Here is a 27,386-nt window from a genome sequence, read left to right as displayed (position 1 = left end):
TGGTGAGTGTAAAGGACTGTGGTGCGAGTTCAACTGCCAAGATATAAGAAACCTGGGAACTGCTTGATTAGAGAGGTGGTGGAGTCGGGGCTTGGGGGGTCTGGTAGGGTTTTTAATTTTCCAAGGGCGCATGTTTAATTAGTTTACTGCATCTCTTTAACAGACATTCAAAGGGGTTGTAGCTGCCGTCTGCTGTATCATTCTGCATTTCTTAACGGCATTCTCTTTGTTTTGCTCACCGTAGTACTCCAGCAAATTAGACCGGTGTCAAGTCCCCTGGCAGAGATTAAACGTTAGAGCTTCTTTGTTCCAGATTGATGAGGTGTTGGCAACAAGTACAGCACCAAGTGTGTTGCTTTTAAGCATGATCCATGGCAGCAGATAATTAAAATCCTGACAGACTAAACTGCTTCTACTACACAGAGAAAGAGAATCAAACGAGAGCTGACACATCTTCCTCATACAATTCCTCTCCTAGTGAATAAGCCCACACACTATTAGTGCCATTTTAGGTGCACACCAGGTAACTTGAATTACCACTGAAAAAAGTATAACCTCCATTCAACTTAAAATAATTAAGGTAATGATTCACACTTGATATTTTCAATCTGAATCAATATAATTCTTTTTAGCTTATTGATCCCACAATTTTTAAGTTGAGGCAAATCATTTTAGAGTGATTGTGTGCAATTCACTTGTTTTATACCGAAGTAAATCTATTTTTTAAGTTGTTACAATTTAAAATGGTTTATTGGTCGTAACCTGTTTTTATGCCATTAGAAATATTATGAACATAACAAGTTCCAATGCTGTACTTTTTACATTTATTTAAAAACTTTGTTCAAATACACAAGCATTTTGCAGTGTAAATCTTAAATATGCAACAAAAAATTCTTAAACGTTTCCATAGCTTTCTTGAAAGTATGTTTTATTACAACAGTTGGTTACTTATTAGAAATCCTCCGTTATAAAAGTCTGCTGCTGAAAATGACCAGACAGGAATATCCAAGTCCACTCCACTCAGGAAAGTGTTTTTCTTTTTTGGCAGTTGGAAAGCCATCACGCTGGAAAGTTCGACCAGAAGAAAATACAAATGGCCTCTCAAACACAGCACACGAACAACCGAAAATATTAAGTTAACTGAAATAGGATTTTTATGTTTATTCCCTCCACCATAACTTACTTTGGTACAAACAATTTTTTTTTTTACTTGGATTGAGATCTGAAACCAAATATTTCAAGCTACAGCACTAAATGACTAATCTTACGTTGCTTGAAAGAGAAAATTTACGTTGGATGAACAACATCCATGTTATACTTTCTTCAGTGCAGGTTTGTCATTTTTAGAAATAATCATGGAGATATTTTATTGTCACGTTTTCTTATTTTTTCTTAAATTAGCATTAAAAAAAACAATCCTAAAATAAACATTTCATATCAAATTCAGGTTTCATCTATGCTACTCACAATGTTCTCTCATAGTCCTAAAACTAATTGTGCAAATAAGCTGTCCCTGGTATCTGTCTGGGCGGCATGGTGGCACAGTGGGTAGCGCTGCTGCCAGGCAGTTAGGAGACCCGGATTCGCTTCCCGGGTCCTCCCTGCGTGGAGTTTGCATGTTCTCCCCGTGTCTACGTGGGCTTCCTCCCACAGTCCAAAGACACGCAGGTTAGGTGGATTGGCGGTTCTAAATTGTCTCTAGTGTGTGTGTGTTCACGCGCCCTGCCCAGGGTTTGTTTCCTGCCTTGCACCCTGTGTTGTCTGGGATTGGCTCCAGCAGACCTGTAGTTAGGATATAGCGGGTTGGATAATGGATGGATGGATGGATGGTATCTGTCTTGAATGTTGTTTTGAGATGAAGTCTCAGACATGGTCAGAAGGGGAGGTGAGGCCTCCAAAAGACCATAAAGCAGGCCAGAAAGGGTTTCATCCCAAAGTAGCAAGTCCCCAGTGTCATGATTTGGACATGGGAGGCCTCTAATATACAGTGGGAATGGAAAGTATTCAGACCCCCTTTAATTTTTCACTCTTTGTTATATTGCAGCCATTTGCTAAAATTATTTAAATAAATTTTTTTCCTCATTAATGTACACACAGCACCCCATATTGACAGACAAAAAAAGAATTTTTGAAATTATTGCAGATTTATTAAAAAAGAAAAACTGAAATATCACATGGTCCTAAGTTTTCAGACCCTTTGAACCCTCAGTATTTAGTAGAAGCCCCCTTTTGAGCTCATACAGCCAGGAGTCTTCTTGGCAAAAATGCAACAAGTTTTTCACACCTGGATTTGGGGATCCTCTGCCATTCCTCCTTGCAGATCCTCTCCAGTTCTGTCAGGTTGGATGGTAAACGTTGGTGGACAGCCATTTTTAGATCTCTCCAGAGATGCTCAATTGGGTTTAAGTCAGGGCTCTGGCTGGGCCATTCAAGAACAGTCACAGAGTTGTTGTGAAGCCACTCCTTCGTTATTTTAGCTGTGTGCTTAGGGTCATTGTCTTGTTGGAAGGTAAACCTTCGGCCCAGTCTGAGGTCCTTAGCACTCTGGAGAAGGTTTTTGTCCAGGATATCCCTGTACTTGGCCGCATTCATCTTTCCCTCGATTGCAACCAGTCGTCCTGTCCCTGCAGCTGAAAAACCACCCCCACAGCATGATGCTGCCACCGCCATGCTTCACTGTGGGGACTGTATTAGACAAGTGATGAGCAGTGCCTGGTTGTCTCCACACACTGAGGAGAGGCAAGACACATGACAGCCCGCATGGAGTTTGCTAAAAGACACCTGAAGGACTCTGAGATGGTGAGAAATAAGATTCTCTGGTCTGATGAGACCAAGATTGAACTTTTTGGCCTTAATTCTAATACTCAGCAAAGGGTCTGAATACTTAGGACCAGGTGATATTTCAGTTTTTCTTTTTTAATAAATCTGCAACAATTTCAACAATTCTTTTTTTTTTGTCTGTCAATATGGGGTGCTGTGTGTACATTAATGAGGGAAAAAAATAATTTAAATGATTTTAGCAAATGTCTGCAATATAACAAAGAGTGAAAAATTGAAGGGGGTCTGAATACTTTCCGTACCCACTGTAGACGTGTAAAGCTATAGCCAGGACCTTCACCTTTTCCATAGCCCCACTAACATACTTTAAAGTCCCAAACACTGTATCAAAAAAAAAAAAAAAATCCCACAAGAGGAAGGGTCCATGAACCTTCAGCTTGTATAACAAAAAAGGGACAAAAGAAGAATCTTTATAAAATAAAAGAGTGATTTCACAATATGCTTTGCAACAAAAGAAGCTCCAAGGACCACAAAAACAACAGCATTTATTCCTACAGCACATTTTTGTACACAGCATGTAGCTTAAAGTGTCAAATAAAAATTTACAAAAGAAGAAAAACAACTTAAATTAGGCAAGAATAATAATGGGTACATAATAAAAAAGATGAATCAATATGAAGTTACATAACATAGTTAATAGACAAGTAAGTCTAATACATAATATCGTATTCTAAATCTCTAAAGATGAGTGTGATGATAAGGTCAGATGGCAAAGAGGACAGAAAAAATAAACAAAAAAAAAATCTCCAGAGAAGATGGAGACAAAAACAAAACGTCAGGGGTTCTTAGGCCAAAAGACCACCCAGCCTCCCATGGACATTCTACCTAACATAGAGGTCCTTAAGTAATTCCTCATAATTTCCAGGCTATGTCCCAGAGTGGGTCACAGGGACAGCGGGAACACCCAAACCTCATTCGAGCATCACAGGTGGCTGCGCAGGGCTTTGATCAGCTGGTGGTGGACAGAGAAACTGGAAAAGAAAGCAGAGAAAAGCACAGATTAGTAAAGACTGCAAATCCCTGAAGAATATAACAATTCTATCCAAGTCTTATTCCTTTAGGAGTACAGTAGCTATGAAAAAAGTCAAATTAAAAAAATGTGGTATTTACAAGTTTTTTTAAAGTGATCCATGGTGCTAATCTGGTGTATCTCTACTGGTAAAGAATTCCAGGTTTGTGGTGCATAACTACAACAGGCTGCCTGACTACGTTTGTATGTTTAACTCTTGAAGACACAAAAGGAGTTGCCTTCAAAATTAGGCAATCCAGTGGCAAACAAGTTCCCACTACACGATTCCAAAGAGAGGTCCAAAAACAGAGCAAGTAGGTAAAACTCCATTAAACAGCAAAAAACACAGCAAAAACCCAAAGAGTACTCAGCAACACCCAGGGTATATGATGCGCCACAAAGAAGTGTGTGTCCCCTGACCCTTCCACTACCAAAGCTATAAAAACTTCGACCAGACAGGAAGATCTTCTCCATTGTGGACCCGACTTCTGAAGAAACTTTCTACAGCTTAAGGAAGTTTCAAGAAATTTTGGACCAGTTTCATCCTGATTTATTTTTCTCTTTCTTTCATATAACCATCTGGACATTAAACGGAGTATCCACTGGACACTAAAACTTTTCCTTGTTTGTTCTCTTCAATTTACAATACATATTTATATATTATCTCTAAATGTCTCAGACTCATATACAGTGTTTGTAGCAAGAATAAGAGAGAGCTTATTTTTTTCTTTAACTATCTCTAACCTGCTCATAGACAGACAGACAGACAAACAGACATCTCTGATATGTAAGGTAATATAATATTCTCCAAACCAAGTAAATCCAGTCCAAGGTCATGGGGAGCTAGAGCCTATCCCAGCAGCCTCAGATACCAGTCTATCACACAGCCCGTCCAAATAATTAGAGTTTTGTTCTAGATGTTATAAGCCTGTTCATAGACATTTCCTTTTAGATGTACAGTGTGTATATAATATATATATATATATATATATATATATATATATATATATATATATATATATATATATATATATATATATATATATATATATATATATGTATATAATGTGTGTGTTGTCGCAAGAACGAGACATGGACAAATAAAGAGTTGGGGCAGCCACCCGTATATTGTGGTATCCTGGCTGCAAAAGGTCGTTTTATCAAACAATCAGCACTGAAGTGCATTCAACTGAGTCCAGAACAAGACTGAGGAAACAAAGGAAAAGGGGCAGGTTTTAAAGGGGGAGGCAGGAAGTGAGGTCATATGGATCTGGCGCGTGGTCTTCCACCATTGGTTCATAGCCGGACGTGACATCAGAGGGACTGGAGCTGGTGTGGCCGACTTCCATTGGCTCAGTCCAGGAAGTGATGTCAGGAGGGCCAGGTGAAATCCCCCGGGGATGGTCTACAGGCAAGGGAGAAAAAGAGTCATTGCACTCTGCCACAGCCTGGCATGCCTCCGAACTGCCTTCACTCAAGCCCTTTAGCTGCCTCCCATGCGCACGTGTGTGACAATATGTATATATATATGTGTATATATATATGTATATAATGTATGTATACATATATATATATATATATATATATATATATATATATATATATATATATATATATATCCATCCATCTTCCAACCCGCTGAATCCAAACACAGGGTCACGGGGGTCTGCTGGAGCCAATCCCAGCCAACACAGGGCACAAGGCAGGAACCAATCCTGGGCAGGGTGCCAACCCACCACAGGACACACACAAACACACCCACAAACCAAGCACACACTAGGGCCAATTTAGAATCGCCAATCCACCTAACCGGCATGTCTTTGGACAGTGGGAGGAAACCGGAGTGCCCGGAGGAAACCCACGCAGACACGGGGAGAACATGCAAACTCCACGTAGGGAAGACCCGGGAAGCGAACCCAGGTCCCCTAACTGCGAGGCAGCAGCACTACCACTATATAGTGTATATATATATATATACACTAGCTGCGTAAGGCCGTGCTGTAAAAACCACAAGGTCTTAGAGACTATTGAAATCATCAGAAAAAAAAAAAAATGAAATGTGGAGATGTCAGTAAATTGAAAGGAGCTACTCTGGGTATCTCTCTCCTAGGAGGTTTCGTTTGCCGATCTGCTCGCCTCACTTCTCTATTAGTGGCTAAGCAACTTTGTCTTTCTTTGGCGGTTTCATTTTGCCGACACGCTCACCTTGCTTGTGTGTTAGCGGCAGGAGGAAAAGTAAAAAGGATACCGTTTTGCCGATGTGCTCCCTCGCTTCTGTTTTAGTGGCTAAGCAAGTGACACTTTGTTCAGAGGTTTCGTTTTAATGAAGTACTGGCCTCGCTTGTGCATCCTCTGAGGTGGAGCCCTTACCCCAACTGCACTTCTCACCTCCGCGCCAGACAGACAGACACACACACACTTCTACACTTAGATGTTTATATATGAGATATATATATAGATAGATAGCGAGAGAGAGATGGAGATAAATATTTCCTATAGTTGACCCCAACAAGTTCGATTGACAGATGTCTGCAATATTTTTACAGATATTCAAATAGTTTCTTTAGATGTTTTTAACTTGCTTACATATTAAAATAAAAACTTCCTTTACTTGTTTGTGATCTTCTTACAAATCAATAAATAAATATCAATTGTGATGGATGGCAGGGACACACTGGCATTCCGGCTGATTTGAACCCCATCCCCTTACCATGCAGGGATGCTGGAATAATGGATGGATCCCCCATAGATTGCAAACTCCAACAACATGCTGGGTGGTGACAGTCCCAGGGGGTTTCTGTGGGTGCCACCTTGGCGAGCTGCAAGGGAGTGTTACACCCTAATTTTGAGGCTCCCCTCTGCGACAGGAGTACTGCATGCTTGAAGTGCTCTGACTCTTGAAGTGCTGCATGATCTGGCATAAAAGACGCCACCGCCATTCATTCAGGGATTCTGAGTTGGGAGGAAGGAGACAAGACTTGCCTGGAGGAGTAAAAGAAGGAGTAGAAAAGGAAGGAAGGAAGGATTGTATTGCTGTGACTGGGGAAACAAAACCTGTGGAAAGGTACTTTGCTTAATACAAAATAAACCCAGACTGGCTGTTTGAACTTGTATCTGGGGTTTTGGGGCTCAGTGATGCCCTCTAGTGGCCACACTGTAATATGCAGAGACAATTCTAGGGATGTTGGGGGCCCTAGGCAAAAAACTCATTTGGGCCCACCAACTCACAATATAGTAAAATTATAACAAAAAGTCAAAACTCATAAGGTCAACAGGGCAAATTAAATAAAGGCAACTCCTTTATTTTATTTTTTTGAAAAACATATGAATTAAGCCGGACAATAAATACATTTTTACAGAAAAAATAAAAACAACAATAATAAAATGAAATAAAGTCAGACAGTCAGTCAGTCTAACCTGCTTAGTCCTGAACAGTGGTGCATGGTTGGCTGGGATGGGGGGTGCAGCCTATCTCAGCTAGCGTGGACAGGACGCCAGTCCATCAAACACACACACACACACACCAAACACACACTAGGGACATTTTAAAAGTAAAAATAAGTAAAAAAGCAAATAAAAGTGCTGAGTATCTCTTCTGGTCTCAACTGATGACCTGGATGCTTAGGGACTACATTTTTACTCCTTACAATACAATCTACGTAATTATTTTTGTGTAGCCCAAAATCACACAATGAGCTTTAACAGGCCTTATGTTGGGAGGAAGGAGACAACACTCGCCCCCTGAGACCCCCATCTCACTGTTGCCCACGTGCCTTGTAGATGAATTAGTGCCGCTGATACTGGCTGTGCACCGACTACAGTGGTGCCTGGTTAGATGGACCCCAAATCATAAATGGCCAGACTGTCTAAACAATCTGACTTAATACAATTTTTGGTTTGTCTAATTGCTCTCCGGTTCCTAATGTGGTCCTCCAAAGTGCGGATTTTCCAGACCAACTCTGTTAACTTGGGCATACTTAATTGAATCAACATTGTAGATTGTCCACTACTTACCACAGTCCTGCTTCTTTACTTCTTCCCGTTCGTCTTTTTCACTTTTTACTTCCTGGTATAGAAATCCTCTCATGAGTTATTGAAAAATGGCACTGATTACATTTAATGTTACTAAAAAAGTAACTGTTCATCACAAACGCTTTAGCAATGGAGATTGGGGGGTGTTTAGACTGTGCCATTGTAGTGTGTCCACAGAGGGGATATCCCTAGGGTTGTCGTTGCAATGAGCACCTATGCAAACAGACTGGGAGCCTCTTCCCAATTCATGGCCTGTCTTGCCTGTCCTGTCACTAAGCCTCTGGTAATATGTTTCTTGGTAGATACATCTCTCATGTCGAAGGGGCTACCCCTCTTATATTCTGTATTTATACTTTTTGCCTCTCTCTGAAGACATTGTTCCTTTGGATGCTGTGCTCTTCCATAGCACCATACATGCTGGACTGGAGAGACGCACTTAGGTGTCTGACCTCCCTTGTGTGAGACGGCAACAGAGAAAGAAGAGACAAACAACTCAGAGAGCAGCATTACGTCCGACAGCAAGTCTTCCCAAGCACTAACATCAGGTGTGTGGAGTTTCTTTTTATAACTAACTTCAATGTTGGATATTTCTCAGGACTACTCACTACAGTGCAACTCCCAACATATGCTAAAAGGTGACTAGCATGGGCAGATAGATAGATAGATAGATAGATAGATAGATAGATAGATAGATAGATAGATAGATAGATAGATAGATAGATAGATAGATAGATAGATAGATAGATAGATAGATAGATAGATATGAAAGGCACTATAAGATAGATAGATAGATAGATAAATACTTTATTAATCCCAAGGGGAAATTCACATAATCCAGCAGCAGTATACTGATACAAAGAAACAATATTAAATTAAATAGTAATAAAAATGAAAAAAATTAAAATAAAATTAATGTTAGCATTTACTCCCCCGGGTGGAATTGAATAGTGTGGGGTCTCCTCAGTCTGTCAGTGGAACTGGACGGTGACAAAAGTCTGTCACTGAAGCTACTCCTCTGCCTGGAGATGACACTGTTCAGTGGATGCAGTGGATTCTTCATGATTGACAGGAGTTTGCTTAATGCCCGTCGCTCTGCCACAGATGTTAAACTGTCCAACTTTAATCCTACAATAGAGCCTGCCTTCTTAACAAGTTTGTCCAGGCGTGAGGCGTCTCTCATCTTTATGCTGCCACCCCAGCACACCACCGCGTAGAAGAGGGCACTCGCCACAACCGTCTGGTAGAACATCTGCAGCATCTTACTGCAGATGTTGAAGGATGCCAACCTTCTCAGAAAGTATAGTCTGCTCTGACCTTTCTTACATAGAGCATCAGTATTGGCAGTCCAGTCCAATTTGTCATCCAGCTGCACTCCCAGATATTTAAAGGTCTGCACCCTCTGCACACAGTCACCTCTGATGATCACAGGGTCCATGAGGGGCCTGGGCCTCCTAAAATCCACCACCAGCTCCTTGGTCTTGCTGGTGTTAAGGTGTAAGTGGTTTGAGTCGCACCATTTAACAAAGTCTTTGATTAACTTTCTGTACTCCTCCTCCTGCCCACTCCTGATGCAGCCCACAATAGCAGTGTCATCAGCGAACCTTTGCACGTGGCAGGACTCCGAGTCATATTGGAAGTCTGATGTATATAGATTGAACAGGACCGGAGAAAGTACAGTCCCCTGGCGCCCTGTATTGCTGCACACAATGTCAGACCTGCAGTTCCCAAGACGCACATATTGAGGTCTGTCTGTAAGATAGTCCACAATCCATGCCACCAGGTGTGAGTCTACTCCCATCTCAGTCAGCTTGTCTCTAAGGAGCAGAGGTTGGATGGTGTTGTTGGGCAGGATGTCATTGGAGAAGAAGCTAGTTAAAAAGAAGTCTCAAGTCCAAAAATAATGATTTGCACTATTCCACTTTAACACGCTACCATGCTTATATTGCGAGGTGCCATTGGTCTCTACTCTATAGATCATGGGAAGAAACCCACAAGCAGTTCTGGGTAACGGTTCCTGTTGGTAGAAACAAAGGACTGCAGTATTGCCAGGGGCCCCTAGAGGGCACTGCTTCCTGATAACTCATTATCTGTCTGGCTCATGAGATGCAGTTGAGTTAAACCTCACAGGGGTTATAAATCGTCCTTTCCTCCTGTCTTTGTGCCGTGAGCTGTGAGCTGACTGGCAGAAGACAATGGGTTACTGTCAGGAAAAAAAAAAGGAAGGAAGGAAGGCTGGGAACTAAAAGGATGTGGAGACATCAGAAAACAATTGGGGATTTATTGCAGGCAGTTAGGTGAACTCAGAGGCATGGTGGCACAGTCGTTAGTTTGCCAGCTTCTGAATGAGGGTGTGGATTTTGTCTGTATGAATTCTGCACATTCTCCCCATGTCATTTTGGATTTCCATGACACACGATAGATACAAGTGGGTCTGAGAGTGTTATATTAACTTCTATTTTAAAACAGATTTTTTTTATTATTTATATTTTCTGAAAAAAATATATTATGCTGTATCAATAAAGAATATTGGTAAAACATTATAAATGATAATTATAATAACACCAAGACCATAAATGATGAATGTGCAGACTACTCGCTGACTGAGACTAGTTGTGGAATTCAAATCTATTCTCTGACTCACCCCATGGGCTTCACCTGCCATCATAACACGAAAAGTGTAGGAACTCACCTGACCTGCTTTGTTACACAACTTGGAGTTTCAAAACACATTCTTAAATCTTTCTTGTGGAACGGTGAATGAATCTGTCTGACTGGTTGATATGCAATTGGACTTGAATACCCATTAAGATTTGAAGCCTCTGCTCACCCCTACTTGGAAAAGGACTAAAAACATACAGTAGACAGCCTAATGTGCGTTTCTCCCCATACTGGTTTAAAATATCTAGCAAATTCACATCTTGGCTGAATTAAATAACAAAATCCTACACCACCTAGAAAACATCTACCCAACTCGAGACAAAGTCTGAGACTCTCAAACTGGCCTCATCAGACATCTTTGGACTCTCTGTAGAAGGAAGTCATTAATGTCTGTGAGGGCTAGCTAATGGTGAAGGTGGTGAAGAAGATGATGATTCATATTCATGGGGATGTAGTAGTTTGTTACAGCTCAAGACGGAACACTACAAAGAAATAGGTTTTCATTTTTAATTTGCTTCCCCCAAGCAAGCATTAAGAAAAATGATAATAAACTGTGACATTATTTCTTGAGTTCTGCCACTAACCTTAATTTGTCAGGGTGATCCTTGTCACCCACACATCTTCTACTGGGTGGACTCACTAAGCTTTTTAAGAAAAGGAGGTCCGGTGTCGCACACACTTAATACACTTTGCCAGCACATAAAGCTCCTAGAACTCTTTACATTTCCCTGACTCTTTCATATTTCAAACTATTTAATAGTCATTTTTCCTTCTATTGCTAAATGGATATATAAATCTGGCCTCCTCGCCTCCCATTAATCCTAATGATTCCTACAGAAAATTCAATAGACAAATCAATTTACCTGCAGCTTTCTTTGGGCCCCGATTCTACATTGAACTTTCCAATGGCCAAGCTGCCCCATCCGTCTTGTAAAAAAACGTTATTAATTGCCAAAATCACAAGCCATTCATCTTAATGGTTTCATGTGGTGCTCTATGTAGTACATTTTAGTTTAAACATCTGTCACCCCTAAATCCTTTTAAATAGTAAATTTGTCTCATCGGTGCCCAACATTACGTGCTTTAGTTAGCTGTCAGATTATTTACCATTAATAAAAGGAAAAGTGATGTTCTTGAAAGACTGAATCTAATTTGTAGACCCAAGTAGATCTAGACAGATAGCGAAATATATCAATGTGGAAACAGCTGCTGTGATATGTAGCAGAGCTTAAGCCGTAAATCCTGTCTTCACTTCATGCGCTCATTGCGCTCATTTAGCTAAGCCACTTCAAAAGAGTCCTTTCAGTGACTGCATTTAACTTCTTACTCCTTAATATTTTAAACAACCTTTTAATAACATGCTGCCGGAAATACCAATCGGCTTTTTGCTTTACTTTTCCACTTGTGATAACACTGACAGAGATAGATAGATAGATAGATAGATAGATAGATAGATAGATAGATAGATAGATAGATAGATAGATAGATAGATAGATAGATAGATAGATAGATAGATAGATAGATAGATAGCATCACAGAATATAATCCCAATATAGAAAATTGCAAAACCTTCTCTTCCCAAGTCAGACTTAATTAAAACATAAAGCCATGTTTGGAGAAAGCCGCTATTCCTGTGCATGGAGACGTTGTTAAATAAAACTTAACATACATAATATACTTAGACACTCCTACTTATGCTAATAAACAACACCTAAGGGCATTTCACCAGTACTGTCTGATCATCCTTTAGTCAAGCTCACTTTAACTTTCAATCATGTCTTCTTTTTATGTTGTCCATTTTCCTCTCATCTTTGGCATTGGCTTTCAGGATGTCAATTTTATATTGGTGGAGTAGTTACATATAAGACTCGTCATCTAAGTGCCTTTATGTGTTTTAACTATCTAAGGCTCAGTGCAATTCAGTGCTTAACAGTTCTTAAACAATATTGGTGGTTAGACTGCAATATACAGTACTTTAAAAAATAATAAACTCTAAAAAGGTGCGGAATCACATAGTAAATCAAGTGCTTGATTAAAATGAGTGCTTAATAATATTTTAAGTTCTCATTTCTGTACTTAATTATCTAGCAGGTGATTATATAAAAATATCCAGTAAATGATCTTATAGAGGTATTTCCATAATAGATAGATAGATAGATGATAGATATGAAAGGCACTATATGACAGATAGATAGATAGATAGATAGATAGATAGATAGATAGATAGATAGATAGATAGATAGATAGATAGATAGATAGATAGAAAGGCACTATCAATCTATCTATCTATCTATCTATCTATCATATAGTGCCTTTCATATCTATCTATCTATCACATAGTGCCTTTCAATTCTATCTATCTATCTATCTATGTGATAGATAGATAGAGAGAATTGAAAGGCATTATGTGATAGATAGATAGATAGATAGATAGATAGATAGATAGATAGATAGATAGATAGATAGATAGATAGATAGATAGATAGATAGATAGATAGATAGATAGATAGATATGAAAGGCACTCTATCTACTCTATCTATCATATAGTGCCTTTCATATCTATCTATCTATCACATAGCGCCTTTCAATTCTATCTATCTATCTATATGATAGATAGATAGATAGAATTGAAAGGCATTATGTCCCCATCCCACCTGAGCCCCCGATGAAGTGCTGTATGGACACTGACCACTGCGTGACCCCATCACACTGTTTCAACATATCAATAGCAGAAAAGTAAAAGGATACTTCGCTGATAATTTTGCTGTTACCAGAATGCATCCAACATACCGTATTCTTTTCTGTTTGGCTGTGTGATTGAGTTCTGCAAGTAGCAGCATACTTGTATACAGTATGTGCTTCTTGCCTTTCACCCAGTGCTACTGCGATATCACAGGTATTTACTACTTCATTAAAATGAACATTGTGTTAGGTTGCTTATTACTTTAAAAAGTAATGAAACCACGTAACACACATTACTTTTAAGTAACACATTACTGCTCCTAAGGCTGTGCTGCTGAACTTAGCACTGTACGATCAGTTCATCAACATAGATTTAGCAATTTCTGAATAATTAGATAGATAGATAGATAGATAGATAGATAGATAGATAGATAGATAGATAGATAGATAGATAGATAGATAGATAGATAGATAGATAGATAGAATTGAAAGGCATTATGTGATAGATAGATAGATAGATAGATAGATAGATAGATAGATAGATAGATAGATAGATAGATAGATAGATAGATAGATAGATAGATAGATAGATAGATAGATAGATAGATAGATAGATAGATAGATAGATAGATAGATAGATAGATAGAATTGAAAGGCACTATGTGATAGATAGGATGGTGGGTATGGAGGTTAACAGACAGGTACGGTGAGTTCAGCTGCAGTTTCAACCCCTTTTTCTTTTTTCCATAATGTCATGGTATGTAAAACATGAAATGTCAGATCGAAAGGCTTCTCCTTCATTTGTGAGGTCCAAAACACCAGTGTTCCTTATTACTCTTCACTGCATTCTTTGCATTGGTAGTCAATTGTCATTTACACTGATCCACCTCTATGACTAAAGAGGCAATCAAACATTTGTCGGGGTAAGTCATCGTCCCATTGGAGTGAGTCGCGGGGCATGCCACAGTTGGCGACTGAATTTACAGGAGTGCCTCCGACTTGCTAAGATGTGAATGAACAATACGAATGAAAAATCACAAGAAAAGCTGGCAAATGTGATATGGCCATAATACAACCCTGGAATTAGCCTTTAAGAAAAATCAGCATGGGCTTAAGATCCCAAGGATAAAGGGGACACTGCAAAGTTTTCCCCACTAGCTGTCGTACTCTTTCATTGCCACACACGACTTCAATTACATTTTTTGTAATTGGTCTTTTTCTGCCATGTTCAAATATAATATGAATTAAAAAAATACTGGTTTCTCTATGGCATCTCTCTGAAGAACCACTTTAGCACCATTATCTTTAAGAGTGCAGCTACAGTACACCACACACAAAGTCAATTAGCAATAGTAAAAATACCGGCACATGTACAGAGTATATTAAATTCATACCTCCATGACCAACCAACATGCAACACGTTTTTAATTCTCTGGCACCATTATATCATTATATCATTAAACTCCAGTAATTAATAGAAGATGCAAATCAGAAAGCTAACGTATGTGAATATGGGGGGAATACCTAAACTTCTCAGAGAAGGAACCTTAAGTGGGAAAAGACGAAGGCTCCAAGCATATATTGGGAAAAATGGAGAATTATTATGTGTAATTTACTTACATTGCATCTGGACTACGTTTAAACCTTTGTTGTGCGGGACAGTCAATAAACATAATTGACCACCATATATAATATGAACATAAGTATAAAATAACAACATAAGAAATTTGACAAATAAGAGGAGACAACTCAGTTTATCAAGCCTGTTTGTTTAGTTAATGGGATGAAATGGTATATAAATACATTTTCTGATAGAAAGCAAACACAAATCAAACAGTCCTCCCGTTAAATACTATACATTTTTTATTACAAAATGTATTTAAAAAGCTGTTAGCTTAATAAGTCAGTTTAATAAGAAAGACAGTAAATAGAAAGAGTTATCAGTTTATTACAGTGTAACATTAAGCCCCCCAAGGTAATCTTGGAGAAGATAATTTGAGAATGGAGTCATTCTGTTATTCCCTTAGATTAGCTAAATCGGCATCGAGGACGCTTTGCACAAGGCACTACAGTCCCCTTTAACTCTGCACCCACCCCCTCCTCAGTGTCCATATGTTTTCTCAAAGCAGCTGACAAGCCCGGCAGTAGCTTGCTGTGCAGTCAGCCCTCACACACTTCCCAAATGCTTTGAAATGCACCAGGGGGCTGTAAACAGCAAAAGGACGATGCATCAAAAGACACCAGCCCCGACCCGTGGCATTGTACTGTTTTTTTTTTTTTCTTATGGAAATCTGAATTGCCAACACATGTTACCGTCTACAGATTTTCCTCATGAGCAAATGGCTAGCTAACACAGGGGGCCATAATGCCGACTGTTAAAGCTATGTTTTATAATGGATTTGAGCTGTCATTTGCGTTTCTCAAACCAGGGTGGTGTGTCAGTGATTGCACATGTAGTGGCTGTAGTCCTTATATCCATGATATCACATTTTTCAGGCTGCTTAATCTACGTCAGGATCTGCAACATTGGCATCCTTTCCAGAGTTCATTCCTGAATGCTGTCTATGGCAAGACATCCTAAACCAGAAAAAGATGCATATAAACCAGCATCTGAAAAACAACATCCCCGAAACGTTAGAACATGAGAATAGGCCATCTGCCTCACAAAACTTGCCAGTCCTATAACTTAGTTCCTCCAAAATAACATCAAGTAGAGTTTTGAAAGTCCCTGTAGTCCTACCGTCTACCACACTACTTGGTCACTTATTCCACGTGTCTGTGGTCCTCTGTGTGAGGAAAAACTTCCTAATGTTTGTGTGAAGTGGACCCTTAAGTTTGCAACTGTGTCCTCATGTTCTTCATGAACTCTTTTTAAAGTCACTGTCTCAATCCACTGGACTAATTTCTTCAGCATTTTAAACACTTCAATCAGGTCTCCTCTTAATCTCGTTTTTACTTAAACTGTAAAGGCTCAGTTCATTTAATCTTTCTTCATAATTCATTCCCTGTAGTCCTGGAAACAGCCTAGTCGCTCTTCTCTGGACTTTTTCTAGCACCACTATGACCTTTTTGTAGACTAGAGACCTAAATTGCACACAGTACCCCAGATGAGGCCTCACCAGTGTGTTATAAAGCTTCCACATAACCTCCTTGGACTTGTGTTCTACACATCAGTGCTCTATATAACCGGAAACTGTTAGCCTTCTTAATGCCTTTTAAATCCTTTCTTTCAGCTGATAGTGTCTAGTCCACTGTGACTCCTAAATCCTTCCTTCCTAAAGCCTTCAATTTTCAGACCTCAAATAGTGCATTCAAGCCTAACATTTCTGCTTCTACATGTAATCCTTTATTACTTACAATAAATTGAATCTACCACAAATCTGTCCAAGTGTTAATACATGAATTTCTATTAACCATTTTGACCTGTAGGGGGGCACCACTGAAGCCCTAAGCCCCAAATGCACGGGCGCCACCACAAATCCCGGGTTCAATATCTTCACACAGGTTATTTTAAAGCACTTACACAAGCACAATTATTTTATCTTTCAAATCCTTCCTCTCCTTCTTCCTCTCCTTCTACTCTTCCAGGTGAGCTTTGTCCTCCACCTCCCAACTCTGACTCTTTGAATGGATGTGAGGTGACTCCTTTTATACAAGACCTGGAAGTATCTCCAGTACCAGGGCATATCCCATGGAAAGCACTTCTGGGTCAGGCAGAAGTTCTCCAAAGTAACAGCACCCTCTGGAGGCACAGACATCGACGAGGTTGCCCTTCAAGACTATTAGTCTCTGCTGGTGTCCAAATTAGGAGCAAACCAGAGAAGCACTGTCACCTCTTGTACTAGGCAATAAACTGTTCCAATTCATCCACTACACCTCAATTACATCAAATGAGATAGGAATCATTCTCCATCCTGATCGGGTTGCTTCTTCCATTACATTGTTCATCCAATATGGCCTCCTGTAAATGATCTTATATAGGTATTTCCATAATAGATAGATAGATAGATAGATAGATAGATAGATAGATAGATAGATAGATAGATAGATAGATAGATAGATAGATAGGCACTATATAATAGATAGATAGATAGATAGATAGATAGATAGATAGATAGATAGATAGATAGATAGATAGATAGATAGATAGATAGATAGATAGATAGATAGATAGATATGAAAGGCACTATATCACAGACAAAACCCTTTTCAAATACACAATCACTAAAAGTTGAGTAAAACTAAAATTGGAAAATTCTGACTTGCCTAAATATATAAAGAGTAGTGAGGTATAATGTGGGCTTATTCTTATTAGTATAAATGAGCCCCTGTAGCATTACTCGACACAGTTCTATTGAGTAATTCATTGGCTGAAATTCCTCATAGTTAGTATAGCAGAGAGAGGATGTGTAGCATTGTTCATAATAGCACTCAGTTTTGTCTTCATTCTGTCCTTAGCTACTACCTCCAGTGGGTCATAAGTGTGTCTCATAACCAAACCTGCCCTCTTGATCAGCTTATTGATTCGGTGGGCCTCTCTTGAAGTGACATTACTGGCCCAGCAGACCATAGCAAACAAAATCAAAGTGGCCAACACAGAATTGTAAAAAATTTAACAGATGTCACTACCCACATTAAATGAGTGCAGCCTTATAAAACAATGAGTTTGATCTGATCTTTCGTCTATAGACCCTCTGTGTTATTTGAACAGTTCTACCTTCCCTTGATGTGGACCCCCAAGTACCTGTAACAGTTCACCTCCTCCATTTTCCCTCCCTGAACAGTGACCTGGCATAGAGGATCATTGGTGTGGTGAAAGCCATTAACCAGGTCCTTGGTTTTGCTGATCTTAATGTTGTAGATGATTCTTTCTGCACCAAGAAACAAAGTTCTTCAACTGACTCTTTTTTATCATTAACTCCCATAAGTGCAGAATCATCTGAGAAATTCTGCAAGTGACATGACCTTGTTTTTTCAGTTATAGTCTGAGGTGTATGAGACAGGACTGTTCCTTGTGATGCTCCAATATGGCTCACATAATCCTTGAGCCTCCATATCCAGGGTAAATGACTTTTTTCCTTTTTATTCAACTATGAGAAGTCCAAATGTAAAATAAAAATCTTTAAGTAACCAACACATTTTAAACAAGATGCCTTCTTCTTCTTCTTAAGGCTACTCCTGTTAGGGGTTGCCACAGCGGATCATCTTCTTCCATATCTTTCTGTCCTCTGCATCTTGTTCTGTTACACCCGTCACCTGCATGTCCTCTCTCACCACATCCATAAACCTTTTCCTCTTGCCTGGCAGCTCCGTCCCTAGCATCCTTTTCCCAATATACCCCTCATCTCTCCTCTGCACATATCCAAACCAATGCAATCTCACCTCTCTGACTTTGTCTCCCAACCGTCCCACCTGAGCTGACCCTCTAATGTCCTCTTTCTTAATCCTGCCCATCTTCATCACACCCAATGCAAATCTTAGCATATTTAACTCTGCCACCTCCAGCTCTGTCTCCTGCTTTCTGGTCAGTGCCAATGTCTCCAGCCCATATAACACAGCTGGTCTCACTACCGTCTTGTGGACCTTCCCTTTCACTCTTGCTGATATCCGTCTGTCACAAATCACTCCTGACACTCTCCTCCACCCTGCCTGCACTCTCTTTTTCACTTCTCTTCCACACTCCCCATTACTCTGTACTGTTGATCCCAAGTATTGAAACTCACCCACCTTTGCCAACTCTACTCCCTGCATCCTCACCATTCCACTGACCTCCCTCTCATTTACACACATGTATTCTGTCTTCTTCCTACTGACCTTCATTGCTCTCCTCTCTAGAGCAGATCTAAAAATTAGATATTAAAATAGCAACATAAAAATAACAGTAGTTTAATAGTTAAATAACATTAAGAAGCATGCGTATATGTTAACATGTGCTAATAGCTTGCATTTCTTAATATGCCAATGTTTGTTGCCCTAAAGTGGGTTCTCCGCAGTTTTTTTGCTGACCCCATTTCCACAACTCACAGTCTAGCTACAGTGAGGCCATACGATCCAATAGAAGGAAACAGAGGAAAATGTCATATTTTAATTTCTGTATCACTGCATAACTTCACATCAGAACCTTATGTAATGTTTTCATACAACTTCTTCATAGCACATCTCTATTTAAGTAATTTTGTAATTTTGATTTAATCACATCCATTCAAAAGAAAACAACAGCCTGATGACGTTGGACTGAGTTTTAGATAGATAGATAGATAGATAGATAGATAGATAGATAGATAGATAGATAGATAGATAGATAGATAGATAGATAGAAATGAAAGGCACTATATGATAGATAGATAGATAGATAGATAGATAGATAGATAGATAGATAGATAGATAGATAGATAGATAGAAATGAAAGGCACTATATGATAGATAGATAGATAGATAGATAGATAGATAGATAGATAGATAGATAGATAGATAGATAGATAGATAGATATGAAAGGCACTATATGATAGATAGATAGATAGATAGATAGATAGATAGATAGATAGATAGATAGATAGATAGATAGATAGATAGATAGATAGATAGATAGATAGATAGATAGATAGATAGATAGATAGATAGATAGATAGATAGATAGATAGATAGATAGATAGATAGATAGATACTTTAAGCCACGTGGCTTCAGATGTTAAAAGTAGCCTTCTGGAAGGGTGGCGCAGTGGGTAGCACTGCTGCCTCGCACTTAGGAGACCTGGGTTCGCTTCCCGGGTCCTCCCTGCGTGAAGTTGGCATGTTCTCCACATGTCTGTGGTTGACATGCAGGTTAGGTGCATTGGCGATCCTAAATTGTCCTTGGTGTGTGTGCCCTGCGGTGGGCTGATACCCTGCCCGGGGTTTATTTCCTGCCTTGCGCCCAGTGTTGACTGGGATTGGCTCTAGCAGACCCCTGTAGTTAGGATATAGTGGGTTGGATAATGGATGGATGGATAGCCTTCTGGAGTTGTTAAAACATTCCAACATCCTAAAATTGCTCAGAAAACAGTTAAACATCATCATTGGCCACTGTGATTTGGAAAACCAGCATGTCATCATTTTTTTGTGCTTTATGAATGTGTTTTGTCCTTCATGTGCTGTAAAGTAAATAAAATCCATCCCACCTGAGCCCCCGATGAAGTGCTTTATGGACACTGACCACTGCGTGACCCCATCACACTGTTTCAACATATCAATAGCAGAAAAGTAAAAGGATACTTCGCTGATAATTTTGCTGTTACCAGAATGCATCCAACATACCGTATTCTTTTCTGTTTGGCTGTGTGATTGAGTTCTGCAAGTAGCGGCATACTTGTATACAGTATGTGCTTCTTGCCTTTCACCCAGTGCCACTGCGATATCACAGGTATTTTCTACTTCATTAAAATGAACATTGTGTTAGGTTGCTTATTACTTTAAAAAGTAATCAAACCACGTAACACACATTACTTTTAAGTAACACATTACTGCTCCTAAGGCTGTGCTGCTGAACTTAGCACTGTACGATCAGTTCATCAACATAGATTTAGCAATTTCTGAATAATTAGATAGATAGATAGATAGATAGATAGATAGATAGATAGATAGATAGATAGATAGATAGATAGATAGATAGATAGATAGATAGATAGATAGATAGATAGATAGATAGATAGATAGATAGATAGATAGAATGAAAGGCACTATATGATAGATAGATAGATAGATAGATAGATAGATAGATAGATAGATAGATAGATAGATAGATAGATAGATAGAATGAAAGGCACTATATGATAGATAGATAGATAGATAGATAGATAGATAGATATTTATTTTTTATTTTTAAAACCAAACTTTATTGAATAAACACAGGAATAAATACACAAAAAAACACAGTAAACTCAAAAACTTAAGTCTTACAAAAAACCACGTACACACATTCCTAATGATGATTATTCACTTTTAAACCATTACATATTCATATTGTTCTTGGAATATATATTTATTTAATCCCTCCCATTGTTTCCACCCTCCAATCCCACTTATTCTTAATTTATCAACCCAATTTATAAAGGAGTAAAACACCAAACTCAGAGCACAAATTGCAAATTATCTTCATCACATACACAAAGCACATTATTCACACACCACATTTCCTTAAACTTTGCTAAATTATTTGTGGACTTATAAAAATTAAAATCCACTAATATCCTACTTTCACATACTTTTCTAAAAAAGACAACAACATTTTCATTTCCTCTCCCAGTAATCTTGTTTTTACGGGTCTTCCATATTGACAGTTTTGCTTGCCCGATAATAAAATTAATTAAGTTCATATTTTCTCTGGTGTGTTTAGTAATTTTAACCCCAAACACAAACACCGTGCCATTATACGGGACCCCCAGCCCTTCTACTATTCTTTCAATTTTACTAAAAAAGGTCTGGAGCCTCTCACAATACATAAAAGCATGAAAGACACTTTCCCTCAGACCACAAAAAGGGCAGCAATCCGAGACCCCCGGACATATAATCGATAAGAAGGAGTTCACCGCTAGTATCCCATGTACCAACCTCCACTGCAGGTCTCCCACCCTACTGGCCAATGGCGGCTTGTACAACGACCTCCATGCAGGGTTCAGTCCCTGAGGGGCTCCAAGCTTGTCTCTCCAAGGTGTGTCGTGTCTTCGTGTCCTCAGCTGCTCCAGGTTGTTCACCTTCACACAAATCCTGTACAGCTGTTTCCCCGGCACTGTAGGTAGAGATAACGCCTCTAGAGAACTTAAGGCTAAAACATTAGTCTCACCATCCCTCAGTTCAACAGCCGGAGACACAGTAAGTGTTGGAAAAGGCGTTTCGTCAATTGGCTTCAGTTGTGATAAGAAAATTCCGTGCAGGAGTGTCATGGATTCCCTGTCCATTGATGATTGTACCTGCCACAGAAACTTCTCCATTAAGCGGACTGAGTGCACTCCTGTCTCCACTGCTACCACTTGTGCACTTTTCCAAGTGTAATTTTCCCAGTCAATTATGTCCTTTATCGTGGTTATTCCATGTATTATGAAATGATTAATAAAGTTTTCAGAAATTCCTGTAGCAGTGCCAACAGCAGGATTGTAGAACAGTGGTTCATGAAGGACCCAAAATGTGGAGAGGTCATCACAGTCCTTTTTTATCGCCAGTAGTTGCCATACTGCTAAAAGGCTTTTATAAAACTCTGGCACCTGTAAAGTCTTGATCTTATCCAAGTGGCACAGCAGTAAACTTTTCCCAAGTCCCATATGCCTGGCCTGTTTAAAGAAGAGTACGGCTAAGTTCATCCACTGGCTCTGCTCAACAGGATACAACAGTTTTGAATGGTCTGAAGGCGGAAAGCAGCAATCCTGCTGGTAATGTCAATAAGTCCTTGTCCGCCTTCATCCAATGGTAAAATAGAACGCCCTTCTGTATCCAATGGGTACCAGTCCAAAAGAAATCTATGCCGCCTTCTGTATCTGCTGAACAAGCAAAAGTGGAGGTTGCAAACAAATACATTTGTGCCACAGGCTGGAGGTCACCAGGTTATTAATGACCAGCATCCGTCCTCTATAGGATAACTGAGGGAGTATCCACTTCCATTTGGCAAGCCGAGCTGTAACCTTGTCCAACAGACCCTCCCAGTTCTTTTGGATGTAGTGGTCATCTCCAAGATGGACTCCCAGGTACAGGAAGCCTCCAGTTGTCCACTGCAGACCTCCTTCCAGTCGAGGAGGACTACATCCTGTCCAGTTCCCCACCAGCACTGCACTACTTTTGTTCCAATTCACTTTAGCCGAGGACGCTTTACTGTAATTCTGTAGACCTTCTGTTAATTTGCCCAAATCCTTCTGGCATGTGATGACTACAGCAAGATCATCTGCATAAGCAGTGACTTTCACAGGGTCCATGTTGCAGTTGGGGATGGAGAGACCAGTCAGCACCTTCCTCAGGTGCACCAGGAAAGGCTCCAGCGCCAGAGCATATAACATGCCGGACAAAGAGCAGCCCTGTCTGACTCCTCTTCTGACACTGAAAGGCGCGCACAAGCCACCATTGATCTTTATGATACCAGAAATGTCACTATAAAGTAAGCGAATATATTTAATAAAAGACCCCCCAAACCCAAACGCCTTCATGGCATTCCATAAAAATGAGTGACTGACCCTGTCAAAAGCTTTTTCCTGGTCAAGAAAAATAAGACCAGTCTGAAAACCAAACAGTTCTGCAGCAGCCAAAATGTCCCGAATTAAAAAAATGTTATTAAAGATGGACCTGCCAGCCACGCAGTAATTCTGATCAGGATGCACCACTCTCCCTAAAACTTGGACCATCCTGTTGGCTAAGGCTTTAGAGAGAACTTTATAATCAGCGCATAAGAGAGACACAGGCCGCCAGTTCTTAATGAGACACAAGTCTCCTTCTTCGCAGCAGCGTGATCACGGCTCTCGGCAGCTCTGTGGTAACAAGCCAGTCTTAAAACTCCACGGAACACCTCCAATAAGTCCAGGCCGATGACATCCCAGAACTCTTTATAAAACTCCACTGGTATTCCATCGATTCCAGGGACCTTCCCTGTTTTCAGCTGTCCCAGGGCTGTGGTGAGTTCTGCAAAGGTCACCTCTCTATTTAGCTCTGCCACATCTGCGTTGGGCAGCTGCGGTAAGTCCTGCAAAAAGGCCTGTTGGTGTTCACTGCCACCATCACCATCTGCAGCAAACAGAAGTTCATAAAATTCGCGGACCACCTGCCTTATTTCACTGGGCTCTTGTGTCTCTCTGCCATCGGGTGTTCTTATGCAATGTAAGATTTTACTCTGCGAGTTTTTTTTCTCTAAACCAAAAAAGTATTGAGTTGGTGCATCCATCTCAGTCAGTCGTTGAAAGCGGGCCCTCACTAAAGCCCCCTGAGCTCTGGTCTCAAGCAGGTGGGCCAACCCCAGTTTAGCAGAAGTCAGGCTCGCCTGAAGCTGCTCATTTGGACCCTTCTCTAGAAGCTGTTGAAATTCAGCTATTTTAATTTCTAAAGCTGCCATTTCTGACCGCAATACTGGGTGACATTTCTGGTATACTCCTGACACAAGGCCCGGATGTGACTCTTCCCAACCTCCCACCACTGTTGTAAGCTGGTGAACTCCTTCTTCATAGCCTTCCAGCCTCCCCAGAAATGAACAAATAACTCTTTAAAGTTCTGATCTTTAAGGAGGAGTGTGTTAAAATGCCAGTATGGACTACGGTTCTGTAAGTGTTACAAATAAGTGTACAACACACCAAACTGTGATCAGAGAATCCAGTAGGCACAATAGAGCACACCTTAAATAAGCCTAACAGGTGCTTAAAACTATAAAAATGATCGAGTCTCGCCATTGAGATCGTATTTCCACTCGTCCGCCCCCAGGTGTATTGCCGACAGGCCCCATTTTTTGCCCTCCACACATCTTCCAGCCCAAAGTCCTTAATTATTTTACCTAAAGCTCGTGCTGAGCAAGGGTGCGGTTCCAGTCCGTTATTTCTGTCCATTCTGGTATCAAGTGTACAATTAAAATCCCCTCCTAACACCACCACTTCTTCAGGGTCACACTTAGATAAAAGATCTCCTAACTTATTAAAGAAGTGGAGCCTCTCCTCACCCTCATTCGGTACACATTAATGAAAGTGACGACACTGCCATGAAATTTCACCGTTACTTTTAGGAGTCTCCCTTTCACCAGCTCCTCAGTACTACAGACTTCTACTTGAAGCCCCCCAAGAAATAAAACAGCCACTCCAGCACTAACATTTGTCCCATTACTAAAAAAAATGCCCCCCTTCCAATCCCTGCTCCACTCCCACTGATTGTGCTCATCAATGTGGGTTTCTTGTAGAAAGGTGACATTCAAGTCTTTTGTCTGATAAAATCAAACAATGCGACCCTCTTATCTGGACTTCTCCCACCGTTAATATTTAGGGTTCCTATGTGCACACTTGCCATGGTAACAGAATATATAGATAAACACACAATAAAACACAGGGACCACCACAAAGACTGTGGAGTGGATTTAACAGGGGACTTAGCCATTAGGTGGTGTTTAGATTGGACTGTTTTCTCAGTTTACTTGTTAAATTCTTTAGCCTCACTAGTTCTTTAACATCAAACATTGCGGAGGCTGCTTTGTCTCGTCGCAACCCGCGGACAGACGATAGAAAGAGGTCAATGTCAGGGAAAAATTCGGCCACGTCCACCCCCTTTTTTCCGGCGGTATTCACCAAAAACTCTTTAACACTTTGAGCGCTGTAACCCCCCCTGGCTTTTAACTCTGGGGGCTCCGAGGCAGCAGACCCATCGGAGATATTACCGTCGTCATGCTCTTCCCCGACACTTCCCGCATTTGAGACGTTATCGGCCGTCTCCGCGAAGACGGGAAAATCCTCCTGACAAGGACCATAGGCGGGATCCTCTCCAACGACCCCCGAGCCCTGACTTAAAACAATTTTCTTTCGTGCCCGATCTTCTCTTTCTCCTTGCCTTTTCTGAGCAGGACGTTTAAATTCACTTTTTTCCTCTGTCTCGTTGCTGCTTCCCTCGTCCATATCAATGTCTCCCCACACACTTTCTGCTGCAGCCGCTGTTTGATCTACCGTTTCACTACCGCCTTCATTCGGCTCATCTCTGGGAGGCACTTGATTCTCCTGCCCTTCAGCTCTAGTAGCATTTTTATTCTTATCACCTTGCGCCTCTGCGCCATCAGCCACAATTTCGTGATCTTCCACTTTCTGCCCCTCTATTTCTGTGTTTGTACGGCCAGTTTTCTTGCTCCCTTGCTGTCTCTCAGGACACTGTTTAATTAAATGAGCTTCACTCCCGCAGCCAAAACATTTCATTTCGTTAGAAGTGACGAAAATCACATAATCGAAACCGTCCACTCTAAACTTCATTGCCACATTTAATTCGTCATCCATTCTATTTAAAACCATAAAACTTGTCGTCTAAATGACAAGACATGTTTTAAATCTGGCGATTTACACCCTAAAGGAATGTGCCGAATTTTCGATACCAGACGCCCATGCCGCTCCAACTCTTTCGCTATAGTTTCATTTTTGAGAAAGGGCGGCGCATTGAAATTGTTACTCTACGGGACGGACGGCTAAAGGGGAAACCTGTACAAAGGAGCCATTAATAACCACCCCCTTCTCAACTACTGTGGGGACTAAATCCACAGAGCTCAAAAAAACCACGATATTCCCGCTCATTCGTGAAGCTGACTTAATATTGTCACATCCGACCACTTCGCCTACCGCCAAAACCCCCGCCTCTAAAGGAACAAACTCCTCTGAAATAAGTTTAATCCCATGGCGGCGGCTCAGACGTTCAAGATTTGCAGCCATTGCGGCTGCCGTGGCCTAAGCCACTCAGTATAAAACAAGTGTAGCTGTTTACACCAAAGAAAAGATAGAAATAAGAAACTAGAAAATTAGAAGAAAAAAAGAATCACCACACTCACCTCAGCGTCCACCACCAGTTCCACTCGCTCACACTCGAGACAACCACCCAGCATGCACAGCGACAGCAAGAACAGGAAGGAGATAGATAGATAGATAGATAGATAGATAGATAGATAGATAGAAATGAAAGGCACTATATGATAGATAGATAGATAGATAGATAGATAGATAGATAGATAGATAGATAGATAGATAGATAGATAGATAGATAGAAATGAAAGGCACTATATGATAGATAGATAGATAGATAGAAATGAAAGGCACTATATGATAGATAGATAGATAGATAGAAATGAAAGGGACTATATGATAGATAGATAGATAGATAGATAGATAGATACTTTAAGCCACGTGGCTTCAGATTCAGTCATCCCCTTTGATTCAATATGGTCCAGTAGTGAAACAAAATGCAAACAATTTTAGGGGTGATGTTCTGTTTTCAAAGATATTAGATAAGATTATTTACAGTAGTTACAGATTCACTAAGAGGCTTTATTGACTGAGCACAGACAACACCTGGCCAACGAAAGTAAGTTTAATGTTACCCAGCACTGTAATGTGGCAATTTTATTCAGAAATCTCTCTTTGTATAAGACGCAAACAGACCTCATGTGGTATTTGACACCTTTTATTTACTGTGACTTATTTATATGGCAA

The 27,386-nt window shown here is 40.2% G+C and overlaps 1 long non-coding RNA gene across 1 annotated transcript; it reads right to left on the bottom strand.

Annotated features, from left to right (window-relative positions):
- Positions 1-3,303: 3,303 nt before the first annotated feature.
- Positions 3,304-26,770, bottom strand: LOC120518014. The gene is made up of 2 exons (XR_005631161.1): positions 26,729-26,770; positions 3,304-3,809 (listed from the first exon to the last, which is right to left on the bottom strand). It is a non-coding gene; the product is annotated as an uncharacterized LOC120518014 (long non-coding RNA).
- Between the last annotated feature and the right edge of the window lie 616 nt (positions 26,771-27,386).

Source organism: Polypterus senegalus, chromosome 17, assembly GCF_016835505.1.
Source record: "Polypterus senegalus isolate Bchr_013 chromosome 17, ASM1683550v1, whole genome shotgun sequence".
In the NCBI taxonomy this organism is placed as follows: Eukaryota; Metazoa; Chordata; class Cladistia; order Polypteriformes; family Polypteridae; genus Polypterus; species Polypterus senegalus.
The sequence above is the reverse complement of the archived record's forward strand: the minus strand, read 5'-3'. Positions and strand labels throughout refer to the sequence as shown.